Raw genomic sequence first — 21,590 nt, forward strand, 5'->3', positions numbered from 1 at the left:
CCACTGGAGGAACCCTACAGTTTCATGGAACCCTGGTTGAGAAAGGCTGCCTTATACAGTTTGATCTAATTTGCTCTAAAAGGGAGAAAATTCCTTTCTCATCCCCAAAGGCAATCGGATACTCCTTGGATCAACATTCTGCAGTGGAGATCAGCCATCCAGTTCTGATCGTTTTTGCATTGAAGTTTCTATGCCAAAGAGAAAATCTAATTTTCAGGAACCAAAACATTGGTCCAATCTATGGAACCATTTAAAAAACATCTGCAAATATTTAGGGATATTGGCCATGAAAAAGCACACATTTATACTGTTGCTTCTACCTACATAGCTACCTAGCAGTTAAATAATATTACGTACATGGGAAAGTTGGATTTACTATGTTGCATTTTACACTGGAGTGAGGATATAAAATAGATAGAAAAAAGAAACTATAAACAATAAAAATATAGGGACCTGGCAGAATTTGTGTTACAAAATGCGATAACTAATAGGCATGCTGGGACATATGGTGCTACCACCATGCTCAGCTTGAGCAGTGCATGCTAAGACTTGTAGTTCTACATTGGTTAAACAGCCTTATCTTGCTCCCCAGACAGACAGACAGAGTCATGTAGGTCACATCACCTTGGGAGCCTCTATACTACAAACTGAAGTAATACAATAGTTGAGGGGCCACAGCATGTCCGCAATGGAGCCTTACTGGGTGCTTGTAGGTGGCACTTACCTGCAGTCCTGGCAGACATTCTCAGTGTGGCTCCTTTTCTGTCCCTTTGCAGACATCTTGCTGTGGATCAGGTTGATTTTGCTCTTCAGGGAGGCAGAAGACAAGGCAGCGGAAGGGAAGAGGTCACTTTTCTCACTCCTATGGGCTCCGGACATGGCAGTTGAGTGGGGATGTTACACAGTTTCCTAGAAGGCCTGCACTCACAAGCATCTGCATCAACTAAAAAGGTAGTGCACACCACATATCCACAGCTAATATAGATGCTGCTCTGTCCTAGAGTACAAAGAAGAATCACTGCATACACTCATTACAGGGCACTTCATTATCATCAGCCCCGGTCTTCTCAAGGCTCTAGAGTACCTGTGTATACAGCTGAGGGCAATTATTAAAAAAAACATTTTATAAACTGAATCATTCTTCTGAATAATGGGAAATCAATACATTCACTTTATTTCTGTTTTTTTAATAATAATTTTTATTCATATTTTCACATTTCCAAATACAACACTTTTTTCATAACTATCAAGCGGACTTGATATGACATCTTCCAGGTTTGTGAACAATAACCACGAATAACATGTTTAAAGGCATAACGCCAAATGAGAATTGGTCTTACGATAGTAACATATCATAGCACTAGTATACAGTGTTGCTTACCAAACTAATCATTCAAAACATAGTCTCATTCTCCGGGTTTGGTAGAAGATATGTTGGGAATATCAAATTCCTGGACTGGGGACCCCGCATCCGTCCAAAGTAATCATATGCGGTACATTATTTCATAGCAATGACCAAGACAATCTCACATATGGGACAGTTGCCGTATAGGTCGCTATATAGTATGCAGGCTGGCCCATAAGATAATGCCCTAGGGGGAAAGAGGAAAGAAAGTTTTGAGGACTATTTACAGGTGAGAGGTCAATTCCTGACACGCTCTAAAATGTTTTACCAGATGGGTGTAGTGAGTATCCCCTCGGGATGTGGGGGATCATTCCCAACAGCAGGAGGAGAATCAGGTATTCTAAGTTTGCCGAGGGTGTTTGCCACATTGGACTTGGCATACCAAGCAGTAAACTGAAATGTAGTCGTTAGGTGCTGAATTTCACTCAGCAAAAAAGTACCTAATGACCTGCTGATAAAATTCTGTACCATTGCATCCAATTTCTCCAGGTACAGAAGTGATTTCAGGTCTTTCTTAACAGTCGCTAAAGTTGGACTTTGTGGGGAGATCCATGCTCTCAATAGAACTCTCCTGGCAGTTAAAAGACACAAGCATATCCACGGGGGCAGGGACCTAGGCTGTCCCGTACAAGGGGCTTTTGTGGCCATGGGTGTAGTAACACTAAATAGACAAATCAGCAAGTCATTAGGTATTTTAGTGTTAGTAATTCCAAGAATATAGTGGATAATTTGGTTCCAATAAACCTGAATAGGTTTGCACGACCAGAACCGATGAAAGAGGATGGGTTTAGGGACCCCACACCAGGAACAGACAGCTGAGGATGGGATTGAGGCATCCATCATAGTCGGTATAAAAGCCCTATGGATAAGTTTAAACTGGGTCTCCCTCCATTGCTCATTAACAATGAGCTTACGGATCCTATTGTAACCTTCCAAAATTTTAGTAGTGCCCTCTAATTCCGGGATGTCTTTAGACAAGCCCTTATAGAGGAGGTCCTTTCCTGGGGAGGAGTTGTGGTACAAAAGCTGAGGATACAGTGAAGAGATAGATTACCAATTCTGTTTTATTGTACTGTCAATCACTGGGTGTGCCAAGTTCATTCTGTCTCCCCTTAGCTGTGATTAATGAAGTTTCCCAGTTGAAAATAATAGAAGATGTGATGTGGAGGTAGATGAAACTGTTGAGACACCTCCGTATGAGAGAAGAGTGCCTGAGCTAGGATTTAGTAAGGATGCAGCATCCGTTAACCCTTTGGAGGACCAATAAATAAAGGCTTCATGGGTCAGTCCTGGAGGGAACTGTGGGTTGTCCAGTATGGGAAGATGTTTAGAGATAGTGAAAGGAACAGCAATCAACTTACAGATTTCCCGCCATGCTATCACAGTGTCTCAGATGAGCGAGTTATGTTTCAGATGATTGGGTAACGTTTTAGGTGGTGCATGTAAAACCGCAGATAAAGTAAAGGGGTGGGCCAAGGCGGTCCCCAAAGTATAGTTGGAATATATAGATTTATGAGAGTCAACCAGTCTATCCCCTGTCCGAGAAGACATGCCAGATTGTATAGACGTATATTGGGTAAACCTATTCCCCCATCGCTCTTCGGAAGATGTAACGTGAGGAGGGCAATGTGGGAGCATTTAGATCGCCACAAAAATTTTAGTAGAGATTTATGTAGGATCTGGATATCCTCATGTTTAAGTAATAAAGGTAGCGTCTGTAGAGGATATAGTAGTCTCGCAAAGGACACCATTTTATAAAGATGACATCTACCGAAGAGCGAAATGAGGAGTGAGGCCCATACCTCCAGTTCGCGGATGATTTTATTAAAAATTGGGGGAAAGTTAAGACGATAAAGTGATGCAGGGTCTCTCCCTATCTTGATGCCCAGATAGGTGATGTGGTGGGAGGCTACCCGGAGTAGGGAGGATTTCACCCAAGACCAGGAGCATGACGAATTTAGCAGGAAGATTTCACTTTTGGTGAAGTTGATATGAAGACCAGACAGAGCAAAGCTGGAAGGTGGAAAAAAGAACTTGAATAATAAGAAAATCGGAGGGTACCGCTGAAGAGAAAATAAGGATATCATCTGCAAAAAGAGCAGCCCTCATAGTGGCAGTGCCAATTTTGATTCCTGACAGAAGGGGGTGAAAATTGAGTAACCTGGAGAGAGGTTTGATGGCCAAATTGAACAGTAATGGGGACAGGGGGCATCCTTGTCGTGTTCCCTTTTGTAAATGAACAGGGGCTGAAACGTTACCTGAGGTACCGAAGCATGCAGTAGGGGATGAGTACATGCAGTGGAATAAATTTGTAATCGGTCCCTGAAACCCTAGCTTCCTCATCACCAGAAATAACCACTGTAAACTGATATTATCGAAAGCTTTTTCAGTGTCGAGGGAGAGGATGGCCGTGTCTTGGTCAGGGTAGAGTTTAGCATGTTCTAGGGCCATAATAACTTTACGGACATGTAAAACGGCCGACCTGCCCAGGACAAACCTTGCTTGGGCTGGGTGTAGGAGGCTAGGAGGGATACCCACCAAACAAGAGGCAACAATTTTGGATAATATCTTAGCGTCAACGTTGATAAGCGAAATAGGACGGTATGAACCAGGGAGAATAGGGTCTTTGCCTTTTTTGGCCAGTAGTTTTATGAATGCCGTGGATCCCGTAGGGAGGTAGGGTCCGCCCTGCCATATATTGTTATAAACATGGAGTAGGGTTTGAGGTACAAATTCTTGGGACAATTTGCAGAATTCTGATGTATAGCCATCTGAGCCTGGGGCCTTGTTGTTGGATAGATTTCTGATGGTGGTCAGAATCTCTTCCAAGGAGATAGGGGCATTTAGCACGTCTAAGTGGGCCTGCGACAAATGGGGCATGTGAATTGACTTAAGGAGTGACTCTGCCTTGTCCATATCCACCGGTTCCTCCGAATATAGTTGTTGATAAAATTGCATCAGTAAAGATGTTATTTCTGGTGAAGAGGTTGTATTATTTACTTTAGTATCTTTGAGTGCCATGATATGGGTGGGGGTGAAGGGTCCACGACAGAGATTGGCTAAACGTTTTCCAGCTTTGTTACCATATTTGTGAAATTGTGAGGATCTATAAGAATTTTTAATCCTTTCCCTTTGGTCCACCCACAACTCGAAACACCGCTTGGCCTCCTGCCATGTTCGTCTCGCTTCCAGGGATCGGTTTTGGTATAATTCTTATTGGGCTTTCTGAAGGGCATCACTGGCCTGACAGAACTGTTCCAAGGAGTGCTTCTTGTACTGGGAAACATAAGATATGATTTTGCCTTTCATAACCGCCTTGGCTGTTTCCCAAAATAAATTAGGGTCGGCGACATGTTCCATGTTATTGAGGGCATAATCATTCCAAGCACTGAGAATAGCATGGTGGATATCTTCGTTATCTGCAAGGTATGAGGGGAACCTCCATGGGGGAGGGGTTTCATGTGGCTTGAAGTTGTCTATGGTGACCACAATAGGGCTATGATCTGAGATAGCTATTTCCAAAATCTCAGAGTGTCGTACTGCAGGAAGAAGTGAGGATGAACAAAAGAAGTAATCATAACATGACAGGGTGTCCTGTGGTGGTGAATAGAAAGTATATTCCCTATCTGTAGGGTGGGAAAGGTGTCAAACATCCACCATGTGTAAGTGATAAATAGTGTCTGCCAAGGAGGAGTACCAATGGTGTCTGGAGATTGGGTCGGGCCTAGGGTGATAAGGCTTTATCCTCAATGATATGCATTAAACTATTTAAGTCTCCACCCATGAGATGGACAGGTTCAGGGGTGTTCATGACCCATGAGGTGATATCCTGGAAAAACAGAATGCCTGGAGAGTTTATAGCATAGATATTTGTAAGTGCTATGTCTTTGGATGCGAAAGTTAGATGAATTGTCAGTTTGCGACCCTCTTGGTCTCTATCTATCGAGCGAATAGAGTAGGATAAGTGGTTGTGCAGGAGGATGGCCACACCAGCCTTGCGGCCCACTGCTGAGGAGCCAACAATTTCCCCCACCCACAGTTTCTTGAGACTATATAAATCAGGCTCTGACAGGTGTGTCTCTTGTAGAAGGGCAATGTCTGCATTTAAGCGCTTCAAATGTCGTAGGATTTTCATCCTCTTACCTGGGGAACGAAGTCCCTTAACATTCCAGGATATAACCCGCATGGTGCCGGGTATTTAAATTATGTGTTTGTCAGAGAAATCGGTCACGGGTAAGAGGAAGTGGAGTGGGGGAAACTCACAAGATTCTGAAATCCGCAGGGAGCGGGTAGCCTGTGACAGACAAATACAACGGCAGGCTATATAAGATCACAGTCTACTTCTTTCCCCTGGAATATGTATCCAAGGTAGTATAGTAAGCAACACAGAGCTAAACAGAGAAATAAAAAAAGCTGGTACACAGAAAAACAAAAATAAAAACAAAACAGGTAAAGCAATAACCCAGAATCCAAATTTTACTATGGACTTTTTTCCGTGTGAGAAATATATTACAACCAGAATATCTAGCTTCCTAGCCCCTTGCCGATGAGAAACTCGCAAATGCGAGGCCAACAGAGCGCCGGTAAAGAGATTTTGTGGAGCGTTGTGTCCGCCCCTTGACAGCAAAGCTAGTAATTTTGAGCCCTGCATCCTATTACAGGGTGCTATGCAAGACGATAAAACACAATAATAATACTGTATTATATCATATAATACCATATTATTATATTATCATATTACTATAGGCCCGACAGAGTTCTCCAACTGGAGAAATATATAAATAGGAAGGATACCGCCATGGTGAATGCATTAAACATGGTGAACAAGGTAAACATGTTGCACAAGGCACCGTAAAAGCTAAGGAGAGCATACCCTCCTTGGGGTGAGGTGGTACAACCTCCCATTTTCAAGTATCGCCCCGCTTCTTGGGGCTGGCTGCATAGCGTCCACGTTTGGATGGGTGCTTCATGGGACTGCTTTGATGTTTGGTGGCATTGATTCCTACAGCGGGTGACTCAACCATTGTATAGTCCATAAGATAAGTGGAGGCCAGGTCACCAGCCAGCATGGATTCCACATATTGCTTAGCCGCCACAGGAGAAGTGAAGGACAGCTGGTCTCCTTCAGGGGATTGCAGATGCAGAGTCACCGGATAGGCTAGAGACAATTTCAGATTATGTTGGTAAAGAAGAGAACAGGTCGGAGCAAAAGACTTGCGTTGTTTTGAGACTTCCACAGAATAGTCATCAAATAATAGTAACTTGTGATTGTCCATGGAGAATCTCCCGCCCTTGCGATAGAATTGCAGAATGAGTTGTTTATCCACATAATTTAGGTAGCAGACGATGACTGGTCGGGGCTTAAGTTGTTGGTCTTTTTCTTGTGGTGGGCCCACTCTATGGGCTCGTTCAACAACACAGGGATAGTGAAGGTCCAAAACCTCAGGAATATGGTGGCTGCATAGCTCCATTAAAGATAACGGTTTATAAGATTCTGGAAGTCCTATAATGCGTAGGTTATTCCTACGAGATCTGTTCTCCAAATTGATTTTGTCAGAGATTGGGGGTACCCCCCCTTGTGTAGTGATGGCCGTGTTCACCTGGAGAAGTTGCTTCTCTACAGATGATATACGTCGCTCTGCTTCCTCCAGCCTATGTGTCTGACTGTGGATCTCCTGTCGTAGCTGTTCCATGCCTTGTTGTACTGCCTTGTCAACCGCCTCTGAGATCAGTGGGGTGAGTATGTGTGCCACAGCCTGGGCGATCCTGGCATGCATGGGTTCAGTGTCTTATGCCTGCTTCAAAGGTGGCTGAGGATGGACATCCGCATGCTGTTCATGCCATGTAGCGGCACCCATCTTGGATGTCACCTCCGGCTATGTGTCGGGATCCCGCTGGGACCCCTGGGATGATCGGGGAGCAGATTTCTCCAAAAAGCGGTCCATCCAGTCCCCTGAGTTTGGAGGGAGACAGTCCACCCAGTGAACCGGAGCGTTGGCGTGGTTTCTAGATGCGGGTGTCAGCGGGGATGGCAGCGGCGACAGGTCACTCCATCCTCACACGACGCCGAAACCGGAAGTCCATTTTGGTTTTTAAATGATTTGAGTAAATGACAGTTTACTAACATCTAAGGCTTTGTAAAAAAAAAAAAAAAAAGAAAAGATAATTGATATTTTTCTCCTTGAATACTTCATGCTCAGCAGCTTGCAAACCCGAAACCACCAATCCCAGCAGCTGAGAACCCCAAGCGCATAAAACTTAATTTGAAAACATTCCTCAATAGCTACAAGGGATACAAATTTGTGTTCATTAAACGGTATTACAAACCCAGATATTGCCTTGTAAAAGTAGAAGTGACATCATGACTGTGCTGTACATAGCCTGTGCAGGAAGCAGAGCTATGGATGGGCCCAGCAGGCTCCACCCACTACAGATCACCTTCATGGGGGAGCGGAGACAAGATCAGTCACCCTGCACAAGGAGAGGGAGCAGCAGTGACTAGTCTTTATTACAAAAGCCAAGGCCAGGACAGGGAGCAAAGGGGGGGGGGCAGGAAGGGTGACAGCCCTGGGCACAGCGGTTTATTGTAGGGATAGGGCACCATGAGTTCCTTCTGTTACAAGGCTTACAGGAGTAGCGACAACATCACCACTCTCGCCAGCCCAGTTCAGGAAGTGGAGAGGAGAAGAGAGCCGGGAGGAGGTGTGGGCTGTGCTCTCTCTCCCCTTCTTGCCAGTACAGCACTCCGATATTAAGAAACAAGCAGCTGTGTTTACAGGAATACAGGAGCACTGCACTGGCAGGAAGGGGGAGAGAGGACACAACCCAATATTGGAGGTGGCCTGGAGAGGAGGAGAGTGGCTGTTAGAATGCGGTAGAATGACAGCAGTGCTGATGCAAAACATCACACTGTTCACTTTTATTTTTAAACACATTTTAATGAAATGTAATTTCATTAATTTCTATTAGCCACAGTACCATGCAACGCAGTGGATTGCTTCACACTGCACTGCTCTGAAACAAAATAGTGCATGCAGTACTTTTTTGCACTGCACACCAGGCTAATCCAGCACAGTCCCACCACAAGACAAGGCAAAATTTTTTAAGATATTACTGAATTTAAGTGTAATCAGTTTATTCACATTGCTCTAGCTAACAGCGTTAGTGCTGTCTGTCCATCTCCAGTCATCTCAATAGACAGTGAGATCTTTCCTCTGCTCTCCGCTCCTGTCAGCATGTTCTTTTCAGCACATTTCAATGCAGCATACCTGATTGACTCCCAGTCCTTGCCCTTCCTCTCCCAATCTGAGGGCTGTTGCACCGGGACATCCAGTTTTGGGCAACAATTCAAAAAAAGAACATTGGGGGACTGGAGAAAGTACAGAGAAGGGCAACCAAACTGATAAGAGGCATGGAGGAGCTCAGCTATGAGGAAAGATTAGAGGAACTGAATGTATTCTCTCTTGAGAAGAGGAGATTAAGGGGGGATATGATCTCCATGTATAATACATAAGGGGGGATATGATCTCCATGTATAATACATAAGGGGGGATATGATCTCCATGTATAATACATAAGGGGGGATATGATCTCCATGTATAATACATAAGGGGGGGATATGACCTCCATGTATAATACATAAGGGGGGATATGATCACCATGTATAATACATAAGGGGGGATATGACCTCCATGTATAATACATAAGGGGGGATATGATCTCCATGTATAATACATAAGGGGGGATATGATCTCCATGTATAATACATAAGGGGGGATATGCTCTCCATGTATAATACATAAGGGGGGATATGATCTCCATGTATAATACATAAGGGGGGATATGATCTCCATGTATAATACATAAGGGGGGATATGATCTCCATGTATAATACATAAGGGGGGATATGATCTCCATGTATAATACATAAGGAGGGATATGATCTCCATGTATAATACATAAGGGGGGATATGATCAACATGTATAATACAAAAGGGGAATATGATCTCCACGTATAATACATAAGGGGGGATATGACCTCCATGTATAATACATAAGAGGGGATATGATCTCCATGTATAATACATAAGGGGGGATATGATCACCATGTATAATACATAAGGGGGGATATGATCTCCATGTATAATACATAAGGGGGGATATGATCTCCATGTATAATACTGTACATCAGTGGTTCATATAGTGAACTCGGTGTAGAGCTATTCACCATGAGGTCATCACAGAGGACAAGGGGGCACTCTTTATGTCTGGAGGAAAAGAGATTTAATCTCCAAACACGGAAAGGTTTCTTCACAGTAAAAGCTGTGAAAATGTGGAATAGACTCCTTCAAGAGTTTGTTCTGGCCAGCTCAGTAGATTGCTTCAAAAAAGTCCTGGATTCTTTCTTGGATACACAGAATATAACTGGATACTAACATTTATAGGTGAAGTTGATCCAGGGAATATCCGATTGCCTCTCGGGGGATCAGGAAGGAATTTTTTTCCCTGCAGGAGCAAATTGGATCATGCTTTGCTGGGTTTTTTTGCCTTCCTCTGGATCAACTGTGGATATAGGATTATAACTTTTTTTTTTTTCTGTGATTGAACTGGATGGATTTTTGTCTTTTTTTCAGCCAGACTAACTATGTAACTATGCAATATGCTAACAACTGAACTGATATCAAGTCACATTCGGGTGCTTACCCAAATGTCACTTAAATAGTACATGTAGGGATGCCTTAACGAATACAGAGTTGCATTATTAGGTTCCATGCACACTAGCGTTTATTTTAAGCTCCTAGAAGCTGTTATTAGTGTTTTTTTCTGCTCCTAGAAGCTATATAGCGTTATCCTATGTGTCCATACACACTACTTTAGGCTATTAGCGTTTTTTGAGCTTCAGCATCTAGGAGCAGAAAAAAAAATTGTTTTTGTAGGGTTTTTTAAAGCATTTTTAAAGCAGTAAAAAAATACTAAATGCTACTAAACACTACTAAAACAGTCCTAACCGCTTTTTATAGCTTTTTTTCTACATGTACTGCAAAAATGCTAATAAAATGTTAACGCTCCTAAATGCTACAAAAACAACCCACTATTAACACTGTTTTTTCCCAGCTTTTTTTAGCTTAAAAAGATCGCCAGTGTGTATGGAGCCTAAGTGTATTTTAGAGCTTCCTGGAGTTATATATTTAGGCTGTACGAGGAAAGGTGGCGAGGTGGTTTACATTCACAGTTTGCAGGAAGGGGAACAGTTTCTAGCAATGATTTTCTATCTTCCGATTAGTGGTAAATATAGAGAGAATGGATTAATCCCGCATGACAGGAAGACAAAGCAGGGGATGTAATTGCATACAAGGACAGACTTTGAAGTTGAAATTATAGGTCTTTAATTCTGTGAAATGACAGCTGAGCTCAAATCCCAAAAGCCAACACTGCAGAGAGGGTGTGCTTACACAAACCGCCCATCATTCAGTTTGTTATACTCTCTAAATCAGGGTTCCTCCAGAGGTTTCTGGGTGTTTCTACAGCAGGGATCAGTGACAACCTACACTGACCACAAATGTAAGGGGTCACCTCTACACGGATTACCGATACAAGTGGCTATTATTCCATCAATCACCAAAGGAGACACTATAATTATCAGTTTGTATTTGTTTTTTGGCCATTATTGTGTATTTATTGTTGTCATGTACTGTAGAACAGGGGAGTTTTAAAAAATACTACATTCTGGGTGTCAAACACTCTTAATTATGCTAGTTTCTCATTTATTTTAATTAAACCATTCTACAACTTACTGATCTTACGAATGTAAAATGACATATACAGTATATACATTTTAAAATTATTTCAAGGGTTCCTCTACACGTAAAGTTGGGGGGTGGTAAAACCCTGCGGTTGAGTTGCTTGATTTCATGCTTCACTTGAATGGTTCATACTAGTCAGGTGCTAAACCCACCAACCATGACAGGGTGTATAACTCCTGCTGCGGCTGTGACATGTGTACACCCCTGGCCACTGCAGCTACAAGGGGTGCAGTTGGAGCGGTAAAAACACATCCTAATTATAGTGTTTTACCACCACCAAACTGCCAATATAAAAGAACCCTTACTGTTCTGAACCACCTACAAGGCTGCTTTTACACTGATGTACAGCGGTTTACCTGTGCCATGGGTGGAGCTCAGTGTATCTGTGACTTTCCATAGTTAGCTACAATTTGCCATAGATGTCTATTATATCTTCTGGGTTTGGTGCACCTTCTGAAAGCTCACCAAAACTTCTTCATTCAGCCATTTTGGTGCACTTTCAGAAAGTTCACCAAACCCACAAGATATAATAGAAGTCTATGGCTAGGCGCAGCAAACCCGCAGGTAGACTGCACTGCACCCGCGGCGTGGGTAAACCGCAGCCCATCAGTGTGAAAACAGCCCTATACTATTATGCCCAGTGTATTGCTTCACACTGACCTGAAGATCTCTTCTTTCCTGCTGCTGGCACCACTTTGCAGACCGCTAGCCGGGATAAGAGGTGGAGTGCAGTTGGTATCACTTGGCATGGGACAGGAGCCAGCCCTCGACTTATGCAGCCCTTGCTCCCTACTACAGCTTCAATAATACAAGTAGTCCCTCTGCATTGCACTCTGTTTGATGCGCTGGGATGGCGGGTCAGGAAGCCCAGACCTCGATCTACCAGTCACCTAGCCGCGACCTGCTGGTAGAGCGTGATTTATGGGTTGCTGACCCCTGAAACAGACTTTATTTCAGACCATCATAATAATCCAACCGCACAGGGCAATTTTAGCCAGTTACAACCAGATTTTAATAACACCACCCCACCCACTTCACAGCTTTGTTTCATTCATATTGGGTGTTTTTCCAAAAGTTGGTTGGGATTGCAGTGAAATTACTCTGTGGGGCCAACACCAGACCTCACCATCACAGCAAGGGAGTTGTCACAGCTAGGGACCCCAAGACACACAATCTGCTGCATGGTTCAATGAATACATTTAAAGGATACCCTTTCCCCTAATCTGACCTGAGCTACACAATCCCAGCCTCCTCCTCCACAGATGCATACGTATTTCAATCCAATGATGGCTGCCTCTGGTATGTTTGCATCCAACACCACATGTCTCTCTGTTTGTTAGGTCAGGGTTAAAGCTATATTCCAGGTATGAGTTTGTTTGCATAGATACAGTGAAGGAAATAAGTATTTGATCCCCTGCTGATTTTGAATGTTTGCCCACTCACAAAGAAATGATCAGTCTAAAAATCGAATGGTAGGTGTATTGACTCCACCTCCCCTGCGGCGCAGGGGACCGAGCGGTCGTAGAGGTGGTGGGGTCGGCATGCTCTTGTCACCACTGAGCACCTTCCAGGTCCTCCCAAACCTCCCCTCTCTATCCTTCTCCTTCGAGGCCCACTGCATCCGACTCTTCTCCCCCACCCCTCTGAGGATTGCAGTAATCTATTGGCCTCCTAAACCCAAATCCAGCTTCCTTGACGACTTTTCCACCTGGCTGCCCTTCTTCCTCTCTAAGCTACCCATCATCCTCCTTGGCGACTTCAATATCCCTATCAATGTCAACAACCCGGCTACATCCCAACTCCTCCACCTAACCTCTTCTGTTGCACTCTCACAGTGCACACAGTCCTCCACCCACATCGACGGGAACACCCTGGACCTCGTTTTCTCCCATCTCTGCACCCTCCACAACCTCACTAACACCCCTTTCCCTCTCTCTGACCACAACCTCATTACGTTCTCCATCTCCCCATCCTCTAACACCTCCCCCCCAAACGTCAAACCATCACCAGCCGTAACCTCCGCAACCTGAACCCAGCCCCTCTCCACTCTGCAGCTGACCGTCTGTACGACAGTATCCTTCCACTGTCATGCCCTGACCTGGCCACTACTATGTACAACGACTCGCTGTCAGCTGCCTTAGACTCCCTAGCACCCCTAACCACACGTAGCATTAGACCCCGACCGCTTCAACCCTGGCAGAACGACCACACTAAAAACCTCAAACGAAGCAGTCATGCGCTGGAGCGATTATGGCGCAAAACCAGATCCCCTTGAGCGTTCTCCCTCTACAAATCTTCCTTCCTCACCTACACCTCCTCCCTCCACGCCGCCAAACAAGCCTACTTTGTAACCCTCATCAACACCCTCTCCTCCAGTCCTCGCCGGCTCTTCTCCACTTTCAACTCGCTACTCTCTCCCACCCCCACCCAATACCTCACTCACCTCCCACGAGATTGCCAAGCACTTCCAAAATAAGATTGATGCAATCCGTAAGGACATCACCAATGCACAACCTACCTCCCCACCTAGCCTCCCTCCCACCATAACCCCACCAACTCTCCCCTCCTCTGACCTCGCATCCGCCCTGCCACCCACCACATCTAACATCCTGCACACTACTACCTCCCCAACACTCCTTCAGCCTTGCCACCACTGAGGTCACCAAGGTCTTCTCAGAAGCCCACCTCACCACTTGCCCCCTTGACCCTGCCCCACACAACTCCTACGGGCACCCTCCTCATCCATCCTACGCTCCCTCACCCACATCTTCAATCTCTCCCTCTCTACTGGCGCATTCCCCTCCCCCTTAAAGCACGCGTACATCACCCCCAAACTCAAAAAACCCTCCCTGGACCCCACCAACCTGAACAACCTTAGACCAATCTCCCTGCTGCCATTTACTTCCAAGCTCCTTGAGTGCTTAGTCTACAATCGCCTAAGCGCCCACCTCACTGACAACCTCCTCAATCCACTACAGTCTGGCTTCCGTCCCCTACACTCCACTGAAAGCGCCCTACTCAAAATCACTAATGACCTGCTAACCGCCAAAGCTAATGGCCACTACTCAGTCCTTTTACTCCTTGACCTCTCTGCGGCCTTCGACACAGTTGACCACCCCCTCCTCCTTAATAAACTACACTCCCTCGGCATCAGAGACTCCACTCTCTCCTACCTATCCCAACGCTCCTTCAGCGTTACCTATAATGCTACCACCTCCCCCTCTCTCCCCCCTCTCTGTTGGGGTCCCCCAAGCCTCTGTCTTTGGACCCCTTCTCTTCTCCATCTAGACCTCCTCCCTCGGCAAACTGATACACTCCCATGGCTTCAACTATCACCTCTACGCCGATGACAGCAAATTTACCTCTCCACCCCTAACCTCACCCCTTCAGTCTCCGCCTGTATCACCCACCTGCTGAACGACATATCAGACTGGATGTCGCTCCATTTCCTCAAACTGAACCTTTCCAAAACCGAGCTCCTAATCTTCACCCCAGCCCGCGCCCCCCCCTCTCCATCATGACCAACAACGCCACCATCAGTCCCACACCGCTCCTCTTCTGCCACCCCCCTCTGTCATTCCCTCCACTGGCTCCTGATCGCCCCACGCATTAAATTTAAACTACTAACATTGACATACAAAGCCATTCACAACGCTGCCCCAAACTACCTCACCGACCTGATACCCAAATACCACCCAACCCGTAATCTTCGCTCCTCACAGGACCTCCTACTTTCTAGCTCCCTGGTCTCCACCTCCCACGCCTGACTGCAGGACTTCTCCCATCCTCTGGAACTCTCTACCCCAATCCATCAGACTGTCACCTTCCCTCCTCACCTTCAGGCGCACCCTGAAAACCCATCTCTTCAGGGAAGCCTACCCCACCCTCACCTAACAGCCGATCTCCTCCACTGCTCCTACCACTCCATCCCCCACAGCCACTTCCTCCTGTACCACTTTCCCCTCCCTCCTAGATTGTAAGCTCGAAAGAGCAGGGCCCTCGAACCCCTCCTGTATTGTCTTGTTACTGTATTGTCTCATGTTCTGTCCCCCACTATAATTTACAGCGCTGAGCAAACCTTTCTGGCGCTATATAAATACTGTATAATAAATACTGTATAATAATATTGTAACAGATATACTGTGAGAGATAGAATAGCAACAAAAAATTCAAAAGGAATGCATGTCTAACAAATTATGCACTGATTTGCATGTTCATGAGGGAAAAAGGTATTTGATCCCCTTCACAAAACATGACTTAGTATTTGATGGCAAATCCCTTGTTGGCAATCACAGAGGTCAGACGTTTCCTGTAGTTGGCCACCAAGTTTGCACACATCTCAGGAGGAATTTTGGCCCACTACTCTTGGCAGATTCTCTCCAAGTCTTTAAGGTTTGGTGGCTGATGTTTGGCAACTCGAACTTTCAGCTCCCTCCACAGATTTTAAATCGGATTAAGGTCTGGACACTGGCTAGGCTACTCCAGGACCTTAATGTGCTCTTGAGCCACTCCTTTGTTGCCTTGGCTGTGTGTTTTGGGTCATTGTCATGCTGGAACACCCATCCACGACCCATTTTCAATGCCCTGGCTGAGGGAAGAAGGTTCTCGCCCAAGATTTGATGGTACATTGACCCATCCATCATCCCTTTGATGCGGCGCAGTTGTCCTGTCCCCTTAGCAGAACACCCCCAAACAGAATGTTTCCACCACGTTTGACAGTTGGGATGGTGTTCTTGGGGGTCATAGGCAGCATTCCTCCTCCTCCAAACACGGCAAGTTGAATTGATGCCAAAGAGCTCGATTTTGGTCTCATCTGACCACAACACATTAAACCAGTCCTCCTCTGCATCATTCAGATGTTCAGTGGCAAACTTCAGACGGGCCTGGACATATGCTTTCTTGAGCAGAGGGACCTTGCGGGCAACTGCAGGATTTCAATCCTTGTCGGCGTAGTGTGTTACCAATTGTTTTCTTGGTGACTGTGGTCCCAGCTGCCTGGAGATCATTGACAAGATCCTCACGTGTAGTTCTGGGATGATTCCTCACTGTTCTCATGATCATTGACACTCCACGAGGTGAGATCTTGCATAGTGCACCAGACCTACGGAGACGGACAGTTGTTTTGTGTTTCTTCCATTTGTGAATGATTGCAACAACTGTTGTCACCTTCTCACCAAGCTGCTTGGCGATAGTTTGGTAGCCCAGTCCAGCCTTGTGTAGGTCAACAATCTTGTCCCTGACATCCTTGGACAGCTCTTTGGTCTTTGAAATGGTGGAGAGTTTGGAATCTGATTGTTTGATTGCTTCTGTGGAAAGGTGTCTTTTATACAGGTAACAGAATTAGATTAGCAGCACTCCCTTTAAGAGACTGCTTCTAACCTCAGCTTGTTACCTGTATGAAAGACACCTGGTAGGGAGAAATCCTGCTGAATGATAGGGGATCAAATACTTATTTCCCTCATGAACATGCAAATCAGTGCATAATTTGTTAGACATGCATATCTTTTGAATGTTTGTTGCTATTCTGTCTCTCAGTGTTACAATACACCTACCATTCGATTTTTAGACTGATCATTTCTTTGTGAGTGGGCAAACATCCAAAATCAGAAGGAGATCAAATACTTATTTCCTTCACTGTACATTGATCCAGCTTTTACAAATGATAGCCTGGCCATACATTATAAAAATTTTCCTTTAGATTGACTAAAACCATATAATACGAGGTCAAATCTAAACACTTTCAATTTGTATGGAATCAGGCAGGCCCTTCCATTACAAAGTTGAAGGTAAATCTAAAGGAAAATGAACCAGAAAATTGTATAATGTACAGTGCATCCAGGAAGTAATCACAGCACTTAACTTTTTGTTATGTTACAGCCTTATTCCAAAATGGATTAAATTCACAAGAATCTACAAACAATACCTCGTAATGACAATGTGAAAGAAGTTAGTTTTGAAAGCTTTGCAATTTATTTAAAAAAAAAAAAAAAAAATCACATGTACATAAGTATTCATAGCCTTTGCTCAATACTTTGTTGAAGCCCCTTTAGCACCAATTACAGCCTCAAGTCGTTTTCAGTATGATGCTACAAGCCTGGCACACCTATTTTGGGGAGATTTCTCCCATTATTCTTTGCAGTACCTCTCAAGCTCCGTCAGGTTGGATGGGGAGCATCGGTGCACAGCCATTTTCAGATCTCTTCAGAGATGTTCAATCGGGTTCAAGTCTGGGCCACTCCAGGACACTCACAGATTGGCCCGTAACCACTCCTTTGTTATGTGGGCTGTGTCGTTGTTCTGTTGAAGGATGAACAGTCACCCCAGTCTAAGGTCCAGAGCGCTCTGGAACAGATTTTCTTCAAGGATGTCTCTGTACATTGCTGCATTCATGTTTCCTTCAATCCTGACTAGTCTCTCAGTTCCTGTCGCTGAAAAACATCCCCACAGCATGATGCTGCCACCACCATGCTTCACTGTAGGGATGGTATTGGCCAGGTGGTGAGCGGTGCCTGGTTTCCTTCAGATATGACACTTGGCATTCAGGCCAAAGAGTTCAACCTTTGTTTCATCAGACCAGAGAGTTTGTTTCTCATGGTCTGAGAGTCCCTCAGGTGCCTTTTGGCAAACTCCAGGAGGGCTGCCATTTGCCTTTTACTGAGGAGTGACTTCCATCTGGCCACTCTACCATACAGGCCTGATTACGGATGATGGAGGCCACAGTGCTCACTGAGACCTTCAGTGCTGCAGAAATTTTTCTGTACCCTTCCCCAGATCTGTGCCTTGAAACAAACCTGCCTCAGAGGTCTACAGACAATTCCTTGGACTTCATGGCTAATGCTCTGACATGCACTGTTATTTATGCTTTTTTTTTTTTTAATTCCCAAACTTCTATTTTCAATTGAGATGTGGAAGTCAGCAAGTATCACTGTAAAGGAGGTGGCTACTGCAGTGATTCTCCACTTCCACTGAGATTGGTCAGATATGGAATGTGTGCACTTACATTGGTCCAAGCTGGGGGAAGAAAAAACAAAAAACCCCATACCTGGAATTCAGCGTTGACCAATTGCCCTCTGCCCTATAGCAGAAGTACTGCTACAGGGTTGCACGGCTGCTCAAAATCACGTATGTATATGTGATTTGCATTTCCAGGTAGGGGGCCCAGCCAGGACTCAGTGATCGTTAGCAGGGCTGAGAGGGGAGAGATCTGTATGTAAACAACACAGATCTCTCTCCTGTCTGCATGGACATGCTGCTTTGTATCTCTCTGCACAGCATGTCTCCCAAGTAAAACACTCACAGCACACTGTTAACTCTTTGATCGCCCCAGATGTTAACCCCTTCCTGCCCAGTGTCATTAACCTCTTGCCGACCGCGCATAGCCGAATGACGGCATCACCGCGGCCGGCCAGTTCTGAGTGGACGTCATATGACGTCCTCCCAGAACGCGCTCTCCTGCGCGCCCCAGGGGGCGCGCACCCGGCGATCTCCGTGATCGCTGTGTCCTACGGACACAGCTGATCACGAGATGTGGTAAAAGGCCGATCATACCGGCCTTTTACCACGTGATCAGCGGTGTCCAATGACACGTTGATCACAGGGAAATGCAAGTGCCGGTTCTCGGCTGCACTTTCCTCACGCTGTCAGATCGTGAGGAAAGTACTGCCGAGAACCGGCAGTTGTCAGAGCGGAGATCGGCACCGATCATCAGGGCACTGATGATCAGTGCCCTGATGATCGGTGCCCAGCAGCGACACCCGCAAGTTCCGCCCAGCAGTGCGCCCACTAGCTCCGCCCACCCGTGCCCAGCAGTGCACCCACCTGTGCCACTCTGCAGTGCCACCTACATGTGCCCAGCAGTGCCACCCACCTGTGCCCACCAGTGCCACCCACCTGTGCCCACCAGTGCCACCCACCTGTGCCCACCAGTGCCGCCCAGCAGTGCCATCCACCAGTGCAGCCCAGCAGTGCCACCAGTCAGTGCCACCAGTCAGTGCCCAGGGGTTGTGCCAGTCAGTGCTGCCAGTCAGTGCCCAGCAGTGATGCCAGATAGTGCCGTCTATCAGTACCCATAATCAGTGTCACCTATCAGTGCCGCCTATCAGTGCTGCATATCAGTGCCGCCTATCCGTGACCCCTAATTAGTGCTGTCTATCAGTGACGCCTATCCGTGCCACCTCATTAGTACTGCCTATCAGTGCCCTTTAGTGCTGCCTATCAGTGCCCATCAGTGCCGCCTATCAGTGCCCATCAGTGCTGCCTCATCAACGCACATCAGTGAAGGAGAAAAAATACCTGTTTGAAAAATTTTATAAAAGAAACAAACTTTTTTTTTTTTTTCAAATTTTTTGCACTTTTTTTATTTATAGCGCAAAAAGTAAAGCGCCCAGTGGCGATTAAATACCACCAAAAGAAAGCTCTATTGGTGAGAAAAAAATGATAAAAATTTCATATGGGTAAAATGTTGCATGACCGCGCAATTGTCAATCAAAGTGCGGCAGCGCTGAAAACTGAAAATTGGCCTGGTAAGGAAGGGGGTATAAGTGCCTGGTAGGCAAGTGGTTAATACAGTGTCAGTACTTTTTATTAGCACTGATCACTGTATTAGTGTCACTGGGGATGTCAGTTCCCATCCAGTGTCAAAATGCTCACCGCAGTCCCGCTATAAGTCACTGGTCACCGCCATTACGTGTGTGTACGTGTGTACATGTGCGTGTTAAAAAAAAATTCCAATATATATATATATATACTGCCATTTCTAGACACTATAACCTTCACATAAACCAATAGATATACACTTATCGGTATTTTTTTAGCAAATACATGTAGCACAGGGCTCGACAATTCCTAGGTGCCAGGTCACCATGGCGATCAGAAACAGCGTACTGGCACCTGGACCCCCGTCAGCCCACACTACTCTGTTGTCCCCCACCTCACATCCTCAACCAGCACCTCTCCCCTGCCCCACAGAGTGGAACCCAGCATTCTTGGACCTCTGGAGTCTCCTTCATCCCTTCTGTGCACAGGCAGAACACAAAGCTGCACAGCTCCAGGAAAGCTAGCCCCCTGGAGAACACTGCAGCCCCCCCCCCCCCCTTCCCATGGAGTGGAGGAGGCGGCAGCCTCCTGCACCGACTGCCCCGTCCACACCATGGAGCCTATAAATGCTGCCTTTAACTGTGGCAGTGCTCCCTACCAGCAAGTCCCACCACCTGTTCAATAGCAGACAGCCCCACCTCCAGCACGGCACCAACCCCCCCAACCGACCACAACAACCAGGAAGACATCTGGAGGAGCCACTGCTGGATAGGTGAGAGTTTTCCCCATCTGTCTTTCTGCCCCCCATCTGTCCCACTAATCCCCTTGTGTGCTGCTGCCCCCTCCTGGACACTGCTTCCCACTGCTCCCATCCTATGACACTGCCCCCCTCCTGTGATGCTGCCCCCCTCCCGTGACAACTCCCCCTCCTGTCCCTCTGTCCCCCCCCAGCCCCGCTACCTTCCTTCTGTCCTGCTGCCCCCCTCCTATCCCGCTGCCTTCTTTTTGTCCTGCTGTTCCCTTCCTGTCCCACTGCTCCCCCCCATCACGCTGCCCCTCCACCTGGCTCCTAACTTTTTTAGCGGACTCCTAGATTCAAGGCAAATTTGTCAAGCCCTGATGTAGCAGGATACATTTTGGCTTAAATTTATGAAGAAATTTGATTTTTTTTTTTTGAATGTTTTATAGCAAAAATGTAAAAATATTGTTTTGTTTTTTTCAAAATGGACGGGCTTTTTTGTTTATAGCGCAAAAAATAAAAACCGCAGAGACGATCAAATACAACTGATAGAAAGCTCTATTTGTGCGAGAAAAAAGGACACATTTAATTTACGTATATTATTGCATGACTGTGTAATTTTCAGCTAAAAGTAACAGCGCAGTATGGTGTGGTCAGGAAGGGGGGGGGGGTAAATCCTCTGGAGGGCAAGTGGTTAAGGAGCATAACTGAGTAGAGAACTTATGTTTTACAGGTGGACTTCTGGATTCACTCAAGAAATTAATTTACTCAAAGTGCTACACCAGCCTCTCTCAACCTTTTCATCACAGAAGAACCCTCCAGATAAGTTGGTGGTCTCAGGAAACCGCTAAAAACGATTATATCTACAGCTCATGATACATTAGTGTGATGGTCAGTGGGAAGAACGCTCCTTACACTTGTGGTCTTTTGGAAGAATTACCCCCTTACAGATGGCTATAAAGATCAATGATGTCAATGGGAACTTAACTGAGAGGCAGAAACTACTCATTGCTCAAGGAACAGCGAGCAACCTCTGGAGTAACCCTGTCCTACACATTCCCACCTCTCAACCAGAAAGGATTTCTCTTAAAAAAGAAAAACACAAACC

Source organism: Staurois parvus, unplaced genomic scaffold (genome assembly GCF_062004578.1).
Source record: "Staurois parvus isolate SC_StPar_1 unplaced genomic scaffold, SC_StPar_1.0 ptg000558l, whole genome shotgun sequence".
In the NCBI taxonomy this organism is placed as follows: domain Eukaryota; kingdom Metazoa; phylum Chordata; class Amphibia; order Anura; family Ranidae; genus Staurois; species Staurois parvus.